The following is a 16,239-nucleotide window of genomic DNA, read 5'->3' as shown; positions in this document are numbered from 1 at the left end:
TGAATGTGACGGCACTGAATGGGTTTAAAGGCATTACTTACAGATATTAGTGACACTGATCTATCAATTTGTGCCGTTTCGCGACCGCTACTGTCGCAGGTTCGAATCCTACCTCGGGCATGGATGTGTGTGATGTACTTAGGTTAGTTAGGTTTAAGTAGTTCTAAGTTCTAGGGGACTAATGACCTTAGAAGTTAAGTCTCATAGTGCTCAGAGACATTTGAACCATTTTTTTGTGCCGTTTCCGACCTCTGTGCAGAATACCAACGGCACATTAAAAATCGGGAACCCGAGAAATTCGCAACTACTGAGCACAGCCTCACAAATAAACATCTAATATTAGTATGCGTTGGTTTAATTCTGGTGCACTCATTATTCTGGAAAACATGACGGTTGTTTTCCAGTAATATTAATTGAACAGCACTTCACAAACATGGTCACAAGTAGCAACACCCATGTGATTTACGAAACGTAAATAAACCAAAGATCAAGACTAAAGTTGTGCTTAAGGACTGTGGCAGTGATATTTTAATGTCTGGTGCAAAGTGATAACAAAAGTGCGCGAGAGTTTCTTTCTGGTCATGTGTTGTTTTTTTATCTTTGCCGTAAGACTACAGAGTCTCCTAGTTTTTGTTACTTCTCTGTTGTTTTAGTTATTTCTCATTGTGAGTTTTTGCGAATAAATATTTTTTCGTTAATACATTATACCGGACGGCTATGCAATTATTTGTTGTAGGCAAGTCACCTACAGGACTTTGAATGGGTCAGAGACTTACTTTGCTCAGCGCTCGCGCTGCACTTTGGCGACAGTAAGTACATATCGGTTTATACTGCAGTCATTATTACAAAAGTAGCATGTACTCAAATTGCAAAATTGACGTGCTGTTTACAAAACCTATCAGACTATGAGTTTGGGATGATATTTCGTCTACAGTTTTGGTAGTGAAATTACCTTTGACATGGTTTTTTTTTGGTCAATAAGCATTTATTTCTCTTTTTGTCATTAGTCTGCTGACTGGTTTGATGCGGCCCGCCACGAATTCCTTTCCTGTGCTAACCTCTTCATCTCAGAGTAGCACTTGCAACCTACGTCCTCAATTATTTGCTTGACGTATTCCAATCTCTGTCTTCCTCTACAGTTTTTGCCCTCTACAGCTCCCTCTAGTACCATGGAAGTCATTCCCTCCTGTCTTAGCAGATGTCCTATCATTCTGTCCCTTCTCCTTATCAGTGTTTTCCACATATTCCTTTCCTCTCTGATTCTGCGTAGAACCTCCTCATTCCTTACCTTATCAGCCCACCTAATTTTCAACATTCGTCTATAGCACCACATCTCAAATGCTTCGATTCTCTTCTGTTCCGGTTTTCCCACAGTCCATGTTTCACTGCCACACAATGCTGTACTCCAGACGTACATCCTCAGAAATTTCTTTCTCAAATTAAGGCCGGTATTTGATATTAGTAGACTTCTCTTGGCCAGAAATGTCTTTTTTGCCATAGCGAGTCTGCTTTTGATGTCCTCCTTGCTCCGTCCATCATTGGTTATTTTACTGCCTAGGTAACAGAATTTCTTAACTTCATTGACTTCGTGACCATCAATCCTGATAAGTTTCTCGCTGTTCTCATTTCTACTACTTCTCATTACCTTTGTCTTTCTCCGATTTACTCTCAAACCATACTGTGTACTCATTAGACTGTTCATTCCGTTCAGCAGATCATTTAATTCTTCTTCATTTTCACTCAGGATAGCAATGTCATCAGCGAATCGTATCATTGATATCCTTTCACCTTGTACTTTAAATCCACTCCGGAACCTTTCTTTTATTTCCATCATTGCTTCCTCGATGTACAGATTGAAGAGTAGGGGCGAAAGGCTACAGCCTTGTCTTACACCGTTCTTAATACGAGCAGTTCGTTCTTGATCGTCCACTCTTATTATTCCCTCTTGGTTGTTGTACATATTGTATATGACCCGTCTCTCCCTATAGCTTACCCCTACTTTTTTCAGAATCTCGAAGAGCTTGCACCATTTCATATTGTCGAACGCTTTTTCCAGGTCGACAAATCCTATGAAAGTGTCTTGATTTTTCTTTAGCGTTGCTTCCATTATTAGCCGTAACGTCAGAATTGCCTCTCTCGTTCCTTTACTTTTCCTAAAGCCAAACTGATCGTCACCTAGCGCATTCTCAATTTTCGTTTCCATTCTTCTGTATATTATTCTTGTAAGCAGCTTCGATGCATGAGCTGTTAAGCTGATTGTGCGATAATTCTCGCACTTGTCAGCTCTTGCCGTCTTCGGAATTCTGTAGATGATGCTTTTCCGAAAGTCAGATGGTATATCGCCAGACTCATATATTCTACACACCAACGTGAATAGTCGTTTTGTTGCCACTTCCCCCAATGATTTTAGAAATTCTGATGGAATGTTATCTATCCCTTCTGCCTTAATTTGACCGTAAGTCCTCCAAAGCTCTTTTCAATTCCGATTGCAATACTGGATCCCCTATCTCTTCTAAATCGACTCCTGTTTCTCCTTCCATCACATCAGACAAATCTTCACCCTCACAGAGACTTTCAATGTATTCTTTCCACCTATCTGCTCTCTCCTTTGCATTTAACAGTGGAACTCCCGTTGCACTCTTAATGTTACCACCGTTGCTTTTAATGTCACCAAAGGTTGTTTTGACTTTCCTGTATGCTGAGTCTGTCCTTCCGACAATCATATCTTTTTCGATGTCTTCACATTTTTCCTGCAGCCATTTCGTCTTAGCTTCCCTGCACTTTCTATTTATTTCATTCCTCAGCGACTTGTATTTCTGTATTCCTGATTTTCCCGGAACATGTTTGTACTTCCTCCTTTCATCAATCAACTGAACTATTTCTTCTGTTACCCATGGTTTCTTCGCAGCTACCTTCTTTTTACCTATGTTTTCCTTCCCAACTTCTGTGATGGCCCTTTTTAGAGATGTCCATTCATCTTCAACTGTACTGCCTACTGCGCTATTCCTTATTGCTGTATCTATAGCGTTAGAGAACTTCAAACGTATCTCGTCATTTCTTAGTACTTCCGTATCTCACTTCTTTGCGTATTGATTCTTCCTGACTAATGTCTTGAACTTCAGCCTACTCTTAATCACTACTATACTGTGATCTGGTCTGCTGTCGATTCATATTAGAACAACCCGGTCACTGAACTGTTCACAGTAACATACCTCTGCCCTACCTTCCTATTCATAACGAATCCCACACCTGTTATACCATTTTCTGCTGCTGTTGATATAACCCGATACTCAACTGACCAGAAATCCTTGTCTTCCTTCCACTGCACTTCACTGACCCCTACTATATCTAGATTGAGCCTTTGCATTTCTCTTTTCAGATTTTCTAGTTTCCCTACCACGTTCAAGCTTCTGACATTCCACGCCCCGACTCGTAGAACATTATCCTTTCGTTGATTATTCAATCTTTTTCTCATGGTAACCTCCCCCTAGGCAGTCCCCTCCCAGAGATCCGAATGGGGGACTATTCCGGAATCTTTTGCCAATGCAGAGATCATCATGGCACTTCTTCAATTACAGGCCACATGTCCTGTGGATACACGTTACGTGTCTTTAATGCAGTGGTTTCCATTGCCTTCTGCATCCTCATGTCGTTGATCATTGCTGATTCTTCCGCCTTTAGGAGCAATTTCCCACCCCTAGGACAAGAGAGTGCCCTGAACCTCTATCCGCTCCTCCGCCCTCTTTGACAAGGCCGTTGGCAGAATGAGGCGGACTTCTTATGCCGGAAGTCTTCGGCCGCCAATGCTGATTATTTATCAAAATTTAGGCAGTGGCGGGGATCGAACCCGGGACCGAAGACGTTTTGATTATGAATCAAAGACGCTACACCTAGACCACGGGTAGAAGCATTTATTACTGTTAATGAATGAAACACTAGTGCTTAGCGTTTGGATGATAATAATTAAATATTGAGTTATGTGGGCATTTGGGGGGGGGGGGGGGGTATACGGAGGGAGGGGATTTCATGTGTGTGTGTGTGTGTGTGTGTGTGTGTGTGTGTGTGTGTGTAGTATTTTTTCCTGGGTTGTGTAGTTTTACAAGTTCGAAGATCCCTTAAAACTTTCAAAAATGAGTTAGTTGCTGAGTAAATCTGTTGGTTTAAGATTTTGTGTTGTGAGTTATTGTTATGTGGTGAAAATCTGTATTTGTTCCGGAAGGTCCATCTTTGTTCCTTTATCTACAGTGTTTTTGAAATGGAGGTTTGTTTTTTCGTCGAAATTGCATGATATTTTACACTAGGTGTGCTGCAAAAGTTCATTTATTTACATCTATTAAATGGAGTGCGTCAATGTGTTCATTGCATCGAATTTCGAAGTTTCTTCCTGTTTGCCCTATTTAGTAGCAAGAGTAGCTGTCACAGTTTATGTGAACCAAAGTTGTGAAAAGATGGGTTGGCTATTTTCGTGGCATCTGATGATGAGTTGCCAGGCGATTGTAAACCGGTCGAGGTAAATAAAAACTGAAGAATCACAAACGGCGACCGCTTGCAGTAATTTCTGGAAACCTTTGTTTACTACAGTCGCAATGGAGAAACGTTTTGGTTACAATTACTCAGTCCGTACATACCTTACAAACTTGCAAGTTTTACGCATAGAACACCGATAGCATTATGCACGGCAGTCAGAAAAACTATTTCGCGTTAAGCGATTGCTTACCGGAAAATGAGAAGGTTGAAAATGATAGACTATTAAGAAGATGGAGGATAGACGTGAAATAAGAAAATAAAATGAATAGCATTTTTAGGTAACTGAGAAGCCATTGTCCCCCCTCCCAAGTTTTCTGAAAAGAAGCGCTGTATTAAATTCGAACATAGCTTGGACATTCATCAGCCATTAACATCTTAAAGGACTCATCACTGACTGGTCCCGTACCTGCCAGGCGCATAATCGCCTAATTTTTGCTCAGGTACTATTCACATATTCGTGGACGGCTGCATACCGTGTCATTATTGAGGTGCGTGCTTAACGAACATCAGAGTGCGGTTTCGGCTCCACATGCAGTAACCTGGCAAACAACACGATAAAGCATAAGAAGAGAGGATAGGACAAAACCATTTCTATAACAGAAGCGAGGTAGGAAAAACGGGTTAACTTCCGGTGTTAGCAGAAGCTGCCATAGTCCCTTGTCCCTACACATGCGCAATGTGCAGCATACTCGGATATTTGTAACGTCACACTCGGCACAGTGTATAAATCTTTGACGTCGTAGAGACACTCGTGTCGTGACTGATTGGGGATTTACACGCAGGCACGGAAGGTGCACACACATCGAGTAGTCGCTTTTGATCAGAAATCAGCTTGTGTAAAAAGGGACTCGCAGTTTCTGTAATTTAAGTCACCAAGTCAATGAGTGCCATAAAGTAAAACAGTTATTAATACGAAGACAGTTCGAACATCACAGTGATTTACTAGGTGTGGTCCTGTTGATGGTGGTATGCCGTTGCATCCTCTCGACGCTTCAGCTGACTTATCTAGCCAGTCATTGGGGGACTGGATTCTAAACCGCTGTGAAACTTGGCATTCTTAACATCAAAGAACACTCCCCCGGGTGAAAGAAATGGTGACAGGGAAAAACCCTAGTACCGACAGGGGTTCGAACACGAGACCCGTGGACCTATAGTCCAACACTTCACCACTGTGTCACTGCACCACCCTTAACTGACTCAGTACCGTGGAAATCCAAAATCCGTAGCGAAATTTGTATTGCCTGTTGACATTATATTCGCTGTAATTTATTTCATTACTTAGTATAGAAACACTACAGTAAACATCACATTAGCAACGAACAACGAATTCCGTACAAATTCAATCGTGTCTCACAAATCAGAGCAGTCTAATCAGATTTAAGGAACCAAGGTCCTCGAAGTATACAAAAGGATGCACAGGAATAAATTTCAGTATTATTTTGATTTTTTCTTTTAGAAATACGAAGTGGCATATCTTACCACATACTGGGAGATATGCGCGTATGCAAGTGTAGAACAGTGTGCCGGAAAAATTGAGTCACTTGTACTTGCTGCACTTAAAGGGTGATAATGAGCCGTTCGGTGTGAGTCAGACTGCTAGTCGGCAGTGTAAATATGGCTTAACATAGATGAAAGATTTGATACACCGGCTGATTTTCCTAAATAAAGAAAAACTGCAAGTAACGCTCCCTGAGAGTATAAGGGGTAAAAAAGATCGTATGGACATATGTCCCCGAAATGCGTTTCTGGTGTAGTACACCCTTTTGAAGGTGGAGATAAGAGATCTTTAAAAGTGTTAGTTTCAATAATTGAAAGCACCCATGAGAACACGACAGGCAAATGGGACTGATCTGTCTGCACTAGTGTTTTAGCTTCACATTCAGGAGAAAGTGTCGTCCACTCCCGCACGCTAACACATCGACTCTTGTAGAGGCAATTAACCTTCCACGACACTTTGCAAGCAAGGCTATCTGCTGTTCCTGTGGGCGACCCTCCCTCTCCCGCATTTAGTTGTACGAAGTGCAATGTACCAACTGCATGGTGGTGATCTAGCTCACTTCCGCATCTTCGCAGAGGCGTCTCGACAATATTTATCCCGATCACACATTGAGGCTGTTGAGGTGCTGATGGTTCGCCGCCACCATACCCCAAAAACATTAGTACAGACAGAACATTCCCTGTCGCCTGCTGTGTTCCCATGTGTTATCTCTACCTTCAAGTGCATGTACCTCCCTTGGAATGCATTTCCGTCCGTATGTAAATATGACCTTCCTTTCTCCTTCTCCTGTCAGAGATGGTTTCCAGCTGTTTGTCCCCATTTAGCAAAATCATTCTATGCTGCCGGAGAAAACCAATACCAACAAATAATAAATGTAGAATATAGTTAATTCGGGAATAAATTTGTCTGGGCAACATATTTAAGTGATCAACGCTGCAAGTTCAGAGGTCAACGTAGGCGCGGATAAAGAAATAGCAAATGTGGAATGCTGGTACATTAATAAGAGGTGAAATCGTCAGAATGTTGAATGCAATCATACAAACGTGCATGTTTTGTATCATACAGGTGCCAGATGTCAGTTTGTGGGATGCAGATCCAGGCCTGTTGGACTTGGTCGGCCAATACAGGGACGGTTATTGCTGGTTATGAATGTCGCTGGAGTTGTCTTTCGATGATGTTCCATACGTGCTGGTTTGGAATCAGATCTGGTGATCGAGTGGGCAACGGTAATATGTCGACATTCTGTAGAGCATGTTCGGTTACAATCGTGGTATGTGGGCGATCATTAGCCTGTTGGAAAACACGCCCTGGAATTCTGTTAATGAATGGCCGCACAACAAATCAAACCAGCGGACTGACGAACAAATTGGCAGTCAGAGTGCGTGGGATAACCACTAGAGTGCTCCTGCTGTGATAAGAAACTGCACCCCAGACAATAATTGCACCCCTCCCCCCCCCCCCCCCGGACCGTACCTCCAGATATACACTCCTGGAAATGGAAAAAAGAACACATTGACAACGGTGTGTCAGACCCACCATACTTGCTCCGGACACTGCGAGAGGGCTGTACAAGCAATGATCACACGCACGGCACAGCGGACACACCAGGAACCGCGGTGTTGGCCGTCGAATGGCGCTAGCTGCGCAGCATTTGTGCACCGCCGCCGTCAGTGTCAGCCAGTTTGCCGTGGCATACGGAGCTCCATCGCAGTCTTTAACACTGGTAGCATGCCGCGACAGCGTGGACGTGAACCGTATGTGCAGTTGACGGACTTTGAGCGAGGGCGTATAGTGGGCATGCGGGAGGCCGGGTGGACGTACCGCCGAATTGCTCAACACGTGGGGCGTGAGGTCTCCACAGTACATCGATGTTGTCGCCAGTGGTCGGCGGAAGGTGCACGTGCCCGTCGACCTGGGACCGGACCGCAGCGACGCACAGATGCACGCCAAGACCGTAGGATCCTACGCAGTGCCGTAGGGGACCGCACCGCCACTTCCCAGCAAATTAGGGACACTGTTGCTCCTGGGGTATCGGCGAGGACCATTCGCAACCGTCTCCATGAAGCTGGGTTACGGTCCCGCACACCGTTAGGCCGTCTTCCGCTCACGCCCCAACATCGTGCAGCCCGCCTCCTGTGGTGTCGCGACAGGCGTGAATGGAGGGACGAATGGAGACGTGTCGTCTTCAGCGATGAGAGTCGCTTCTGCCTTGGTGCCAATGATGGTCGTATGCGTGTTTGGCGCCGTGCAGGTGAGCGCCATAATCAGGACTGCATACGACCGAGGCACACAGGGCCAACACCCGGCATCATGGTGTGGGGAGCGATCTCCTACACTGGCCGTACACCACTGGTGATCGTCGAGGGGACACTGAATAGTGCACGGTACATCCAAACCGTCGTCGAACCCATCGTTCTACCATTCCTAGACCGGCAAGGGAACTTGCTGTTCCAACAGGACAATGCACGTCCGCATGTATCCCGTGCCACCCAACGTGCTCTAGAAGGTGTAAGTCAACTACCCTGGCCAGCAAGATCTCCGGATCTGTCCCCCATTGAGCATGTTTGGGACTGGATGAAGCGTCGTCTCACGCGGTCTGCACGTCCAGCACGAACGCTGGTCCAACTGAGGCGCCAGGTGGAAATGGCATGGCAAGCCGTTCCACAGGACTACATCCAGCATCTCTACGATCGTCTCCATGGGAGAATAGCAGCCTGCATTGCTGCGAAAGGTGGATATACACTGTACTAATGCCGACATTGTGCATGCTCTGTTGCCTGTGTCTATGTGCCTGTGGTTCTTTCAGTGTGATCATGTGATGTATCTGACCCCAGGAATGTGTCAATAAAGTTTCCCCTTCCTGGGACAATGAATTCACGGTGTTCTTATTTCAATTTCCAGGAGTGTAGATACGTCTACACCTTAGGCACGTTGGTTGCAGGCGCTCACACACAGCCATCCCTATCCCTGGCACCTAGGCAGAACCAGCTTTCGTCAGAAAACACAAAAAGCCTCCATTCCACCCTCCAATGACCTCTCGCTTGACACCATTGAAGTTGCAAACGACGATGGTTTGGGGTCACTGGAATGCATGATACAGGGCATCTGCCTCCAAGCAGTCCTCAAAGTGACCAATCTGTAACAGTTCGTTGTGTCACTGTGGTGCCAACTGCTGCTCGAATTGCTGCTGCAGACGCAGTACGATGCGCTACAGCCATACGACGAACACGAGGTTCTTCCTTCTCGATAACGGCTGTCCAGTACTCGGTATTCGTGTGACGATACCTTCCCATAACCACCGCTACCAGTGGTCACGTACACCGGCTACATTCCTACCAAGTTTTTCTACAATTTCGCGGAAGGAACATCCAGCTGCTCGTAGCCCTATTAAACGACCTTAATAAAACTCACTGAGTCGTTGATAATGGGATTCTTGACTAACACCAACTCTACGTCCAGTTTCAGAGTTGACTAACGCTCCCGACCGTCACAGTGCGTATTTGCATCATGGTGGTGTCGCTACTAGTTCCACTCTTATGCGACTACCAGGAAATTAGAATAGACGTCAGCTTTCAGATGTAGAAACACGCCTATCACTTCGGTTTATGTCTCACAACTCCTTCTTGGTGTTATTTTTTTGTCAGTGTACGATGAAAATCCCTCTGCCAAACTACATTGTGCTGGTTTTGAGAGAGTACAGTGGCGTTCGACAGGACGGCGGTTGAAAACTGCGCCCGACCACATAGATCAAAGCTTTTTGTGCTTTTCGTGGATCTGCCAAGGTCAATGCAGGCGCGGTTCTCTTGGAAAAAATGCGGCCTATTTCCTTTCCTATCCTTTGGGTGTGTACTTTGTTTGTAATGGCTTAGTCATCGTAGAAAAGTAAACACTAATAATGGTCCTGAAATTCACCACGATCGTAACCAAGGCCAGTAGGAGTAAATATTGGCATGTAAAGCTACACCCGCACGCGGGAAAAGAAATTCTCAACTTTTGGAGGAGTAGACGCTGTATATATCGGTCGCTGGAAGTTAAAAATGTGTTAAAACAGGGATCAAACAAGGATATATTTCGTGGATGAGCAGTCCTTCTTCCATTGAACCGACTAAGAACCGAGTCAAAAACGTCATGATGTCACTGTTTCATCTAAATTTCTTCCAAATCCCATCTATGAGACGTGTTGCAATTTCTCAACTAGAATAACCTCACAGACTAAACGTAGCTATCCTAATATGAACACCTTTTAAGTCATCACAAATGGACTAAAGGGCTTACAATCAAAGTTAAAGATATACATCCATTTTCATGTTTTTTAAATTTAAAAAAGCACGCATCAGAGCAGAATTTCAGTAGTTAATTGTCAGGATACATTCAGAGACGCTACTGGTGCCTCACAGTTGTTTGTAACAGTGGCCTCATGAATTTGTTAGTGGAACAGGAAGGTAATTTAACAGAACTGATGATTCACGCACAAAACGCCAATAACTTCCAGGTAGTGTTCCTTACTGAACGAACGACCATAATGCAGGAACTCAGGATGCACTGTCTCATTGTAAACTATGCAAACAATGCGAAGTACTTTCACATGTTATCGAAGTTGTCGAGTTTTTTTCGGTCTTGGCTCTTCAGGCAGTTTCCGTTGGGACGATTGGGCCTGTATACCCAAGTTTCCTCATCCGTTATACTCTTCTTGGAAGTTCTGGGTCGTTGTCGACTTCATTTTCTTAGCGATGTCTATAAGGCTTCGTTTATGGCTGACATTCAACAATTTCGGAATCAACTTTGCTGCTACACGTTTCATGCCCAAAACATCCGAAAAAAATTGCTTAGCATGTGTCAAAGGTAATGCCGACATCATCAGCAACCTCTCTGATGGTAATTCGTGGATGTTTCAGAGGCATTTCCTTCACTTCTTCCTCATTGTCGTCACTCCTTTATGTGCTAGGGAGGTCGTCGTCGTCAACATCTTCTCGATCCTCTTCGAAACGTTTATAGTACTCGTAAACTTTTGTCTTACTCATAGTAGATCCTCCAAAGACCACAGTCAACATTTAAAATGCGGTGCTGAACTATATTCTATTTTTCAAGCAATATTTAATGCAAATTCTTTGAACCATTTTTTTCGAAATTAAAAATTTTCAGAGGACTCGAAAACACATAACATTTTGGACTGTCAAACAGAACTAAATATTCAAAACGACTGAAAAGGCAAACACGCACCAGTAACATGTGTACCAAAAAGTTAAAACACAAATTTTAATAATAGGTTGCATAAAGCCCAGGTAATTAAAAAATTCCTATTACTTCTTCTTCCGTGTGTTTTAGCTTTTAGGAAGCTTTAATTATGAAGTGCTAGTAATAGTGTTCCATAGATTTCGTGTTTGTCTTGAATACAGTCAGAGAGTTTCTTTAGTCAACCATAGTGCCAGTAGTGCTAGTGTTTGTTTTCAATACAGTCCAGAGACAGGTAGTGCTATTTCCATTGTTTTCTACAAGAAGTGTCTAGCAACCGCTGTTTAGTCAAATATCAGCCGCCTTTAGTGAATTAGCAGTCTAGTTAAAAGTTGATTAACTCTCTACAGTAAATTGATTTCTTAGGATGGATAGGATGTGTGACTGGCGTGTACGGACGCAGGAGGAGCTGGCCACTGTTCGCGAACAGCTGAACGTGTTGATGGCCGCGGTCAGCCGTCTTCAGGCTGCTGCCTCGGAGTCTAGCGGCAGTGGGGAGTCTGGTGCGTCGCATGGTACACCCCAGGTGTTACATGCTTCACCCACTGTCCCTGCTGTCGAGACATCTTCGAGGGTACCGGGCGCGGTTGGGCCACCCTCTCCCCAAGGGGAGTGGAGGGTTCAGCGGCGTTCGCGGCGCACGAGGCGGAGGGTCAATGTGGAAGCTGGCCGTGTGTCATCGCCCGCTCTGCCTGTAAGTGGACATGTGGCCGCTCCTTCAGCAAGGTCCGAACAGGCACACGGGGGGGACGGGTTTATTAGTTATTGGGAGCTCCAACGTTAGGCGGGTGATGGAGCCCCTTAGGGAAATAGCGGAAAGGTCGGGGAAGAAGGCCAGTGTTCACTCTGTCTGCTTGCCGGGGGCTCTCATCCGAGATGTGGAGGAGGTCCTGCCGGCGGCGATAGAGAGCACTGGGTGCACCCGACTGCAAATGGTTGCTCATGTCGGCACCAGTGACTCCTGCCGTCTGGGTTCAGAGGTCGTCCTCAGTTCGTACAGGCGGTTGGCGGAATTGGTGAGGGCAGAAAGCCTCGCTCACGGGGTGGAATCTGAGCTAACTATTTGTAGTATCGTTCCCGAACCGATCGCGGTCCTCTGGTTTGGAGCCAAGTAGAAGGCTTAAACCAGAGGCCCAGACGATTCTGCGGAGATCTGGGGTGCATATTTCTCGACCTCCGCTATCGGGTGGAGAAATGTAGGGTCGCCCTGAATAGGTCAGGCGTGCACTACACGCCGGAAGCGGCTACAAGGGTAGCGGAGTACGTGTGGAGTGCACATGTGGGTTTTTTTAGGTTAGAGAATTCCCTCCCTAGGCCCGACAAGACGCCTCTTGAGACGCGGCAAGGTAGGAGTAGGCAAAATGAAACTGGGAATAATAATATTAATGTGATAATAGTAAACTGCAGGAGCGTCTGTAGAAAGGTCCCAGAACTGCTCTCATTAATAAACGGTCACAATGCCCATATAGTACTAGTGACAGAAAGTTGGCTGAAATCAGATGTAAACAGTAATGAAGTGCTAAACTCAGATTGGAATGTATACCGCAGAGACAGGCTGGGAAGTGGAGGGGGAGGCGTGTTTATAGCGATAAGAAGTGCAATAGTATCGAAGGAAATTGACGAAGATCCGAAATGTGAAATAATATGGGTGAAGGTCACGGTTAAAGCAGGCTCAGACATGGTAATTGGATGTCTCTATAGGCCCCCTGGCTCAGCAGCTGTTGTGGCTGAGCACCTGAAGGATAATTTGGAGCCGGCCGATGTGGCCGTGCGGTTCTAAGCGCGTCAGTTTGGAACCGCGTGACCACTACGGTCACATGTTCGAATCCTGCCTCGGGCATGGATGTGTGTGATGTCCTTGGGTTAGTCAGGTTTAAGTAGTTCTAAGTTCTAGGGGACTGATAACCTCAGTAGTTAAGTCCCATAGTACTCGGAGCCATTTGAACCATTTTGATAATTTGGAAAATATTTCGAGTAGATTTCCCCACCATGTTATAGTTCTGGTCGGAGATTTTAATTTGCCGGATATAGACTGGGAGACTCAATCGTTCATAACTGGTGGCAGGGACAAAGAATCCAGTGAACTTTTTTTAAGTGCTTTATCTGAAAACTACCTTGAGCAGTTAAACAGAGAACCGACTCGTGGCGATAACATATTAGACCTTCTGGTGACAAACAGACCCGAACTATCTGAAACAGTTAACGCAGAACAGGGAATCAGCGGTCATAAAGCGGTTACTGCATCGATGATTTCAGCCGTAAATAGAAATATTAAAAAAGGTAGGAAGATTTTTCCGTTTAGCAAAAGTGACAAAAAGCTGATTACAGAGTACCTGACGGCTCAGCACAAAAGTTTTGCCTCTAGTACAGATAGTGTTGAGGATCAGTGGACAAAGTTCAAAACCGTCGTACAATATGCGTTAGATGAGTATGTGCCAAGCAAGATCGTAAGAGATGGAAAAGAGCCACCGTGGTACAACAACCGAGCTATAAAACTGCTGCGGAAGCAAAGGGAACTTCACAGCAAACATAAACATAACCAAAGCCTTGCAGACAAACAAAAACTACGCGAAGCGAAATGTAGTGTGAGGAGGGCTATGCGAGAGGCGTTCAATGAATTCGAAAGTAAAGTTCTATGTACTGACTTGGCAGAAAATCCCAAGAAATTTTGGTCTAATGTCAAAGCGGTAGGTGGATCAAAACAAAATGTCCAGACACTCGGTGACCAAAATGGTACTGAAACAGAGGATGACAGACTAAAGACCGAAATACTAAATGTCTTTTTTCAAAGCTGTTCCACAGAGGAAGACTGCACTCTAGTTCCTTCTCTAGATTGTGGCACAGATGAAAAAATGGTAGATATCGAAATAGACGACAGAGGGAGACAGAAACAATTAAAATCGCTCAAAAGAGGAAAGGCCGCTGGAACTGATGGGATACCAGTTCGATTTTACACAGAGTACGCGAAGGAACTTGCCCCCCTTCTTGCAGCGGTGTACCGTAGGTCTCTAGAAGAGCGTAGCGTTCCAAAAGTTTGGAAAAGGGACAGGTCATCCCCGTTTTCAAGAAGGGACGTCGAACAGGTGTGCAGAACTATAGACCTATGTCTCTAACGTCGATCAGTTGTAGAATTTTGGAACACGTATTATGTTAGAGTATAATGACTTTTCTGGAGACTAGAAATATACTCTGTAGGAATCAGCATGGGTTTCGAAAATGGCGGTCGTGTGAAACCCAGCTCGCGCTATTCGTCCACGAGACTCAGCGGGCCATAGACACGGGTTCACAGGTAGATGCCGTGTTTCTTGACTTCCGCAAGGCCTTCGATACAGTTCCCCACAGTCGTTTAATGAACAAAGTAAGAGCATATGGACTATCAGACCAATTGTGTGATTGGATTGAAGAGTTCCTAGATAACAGAACGCAGCTTATCATTCTCAATGGAGAGAAGTCTTCCGAAGTAAGAGTGATTTCAGGTGTGCCGCAGGGAAGTGTCGTAGGACCGTTGCTATTCACAATATACATAAATGACCTTGTAGAGGACATCGGAAGTTCACTGAGGCTTTTTGCGGATGATGCTGTGGTATATCGAGATATTGTAACAATGGAAAATTGTACCGAAACGCAGGAGGATCTGCAGCGAATTGACGCATGGTGCAGGGAATGGCTATTGAATCTCAATGTAGACAAGTGTAATGTGCTGCGAATACATAGAAAGATAGATCCCTTATCATTTAGCTACAAAATAGCAGGTCAGCAACTGGAAGCAGTTAATTCCATAAATTATCTGGGAGTACGCATTAGGTGTGATTTAACATGGAATGATCATATAAAGTTGATTGTTGATAAAGCAGATGCCAGACTGAGATTCATTGGAAAAATCCTAAGGAAATGCAATCCGAAAACAAAGGAAGTAGGTTACAGTACGCTTGTTCGCCCACTGCTTGAATACTGCTCAGCAGTGTGGGATCCGTACCAGATAGGGTTGATAGAAGAGATAGAGAAGATCCAACGGAGAGCAGCGCGCTTCGTTACAGAATCATTTAGTAATCGCGAAAGCGTTACGGAGATGATAGATAAACTGCAGTGGAAGACTCTGCACGAGAGACGCTCAGTAGCTTGGTACGGGTTGTTGTTGAAGTTTCGAGAACATACCTTCGCCGAAGAGTCAAGCAGTATATTGCTCCCTCCTACGTATATGTCGCGAAGAGACCATGAGGATAAAATCAGAGAGATTAGAGCCCACACAGAAGCATACCGACAATCCTTCTTTCCACGAACAATACGAGACTGGAATAGAAGGGAGAACCGATAGAGGTAGTCAAGGTACCCTCCGCCACACACCGTCAGGTGGCTTGCAGAGTTTGGATGTGGATGTAGACTTTTTGAACACACCTCTTATTGGTGCCAAAAATCTTTATCCTCCGGTGAACTGCGATTTACAGACTACAACGAAGGTAGGAACTAGTCTTCTTTGTTAACTGCAAGCGGGCACTCAAAAACCAGCCTCTGCCAGTTAGGTTGCCATTACAGTGCGAAACAGTTACATAGCAGTGAAATCTTACTTACGCTGAATTCCAGCAGGAGATGTCGAGGAAGCGGTGTGCCGAGCGTGGCGCTGGTGCGGAGGCGGAGTGTGGGACTGCGGCGCAGCAGCTGACGAGGGGCGGCGGGGGCGGTGGGGGCGGCGGGGGCGGCGCCGGGGGGCCGCGGTTGGCCGAGGTCTGGGCCGCCACAGCCGCCGCCACCGGACGCTGCGTCGCCAGCCGCTGATGGCCCCATCCGACATTGCCCAACCTTCTCGCGCCCCTGGCCACCACATCACAGGAACCCAAACGCCTGCAGGAGCGTTGATCAGCAGCAGCCCCTAACATATCACAACCGTTGAAATAGATTTAAGGGTCTATTCTCCTCAGTTAGCCAATAATATAAGAGATATTTTCGAAAACACTTATGAAGTAATCAACTTAAATCTTTTTCCA

At 45.2% G+C, this 16,239-nt stretch overlaps 1 protein-coding gene across 1 annotated transcript in view; it reads right to left on the bottom strand.

Moving 5' to 3' along the window:
• LOC126473702 (uncharacterized) overlaps nt 1-15,932 on the bottom strand; it is a 109,824-nt gene extending 93,892 nt beyond the window's left edge. Inside the window, exon 1 of the mRNA XM_050100942.1 lies at nt 15,827-15,932. The gene's annotated coding sequence lies outside the window, so the exon portion shown is untranslated. The remainder of the gene's footprint in view (nt 1-15,826) is intronic.
• Between the last annotated feature and the right edge of the window lie 307 nt (nt 15,933-16,239).

Source organism: Schistocerca serialis, chromosome 4 (genome assembly GCF_023864345.2).
Source record: "Schistocerca serialis cubense isolate TAMUIC-IGC-003099 chromosome 4, iqSchSeri2.2, whole genome shotgun sequence".
Lineage (NCBI taxonomy): Eukaryota > Metazoa > Arthropoda > Insecta > Orthoptera > Acrididae > Schistocerca > Schistocerca serialis.
The sequence above is the reverse complement of the archived record's forward strand: the minus strand, read 5'-3'. Positions and strand labels throughout refer to the sequence as shown.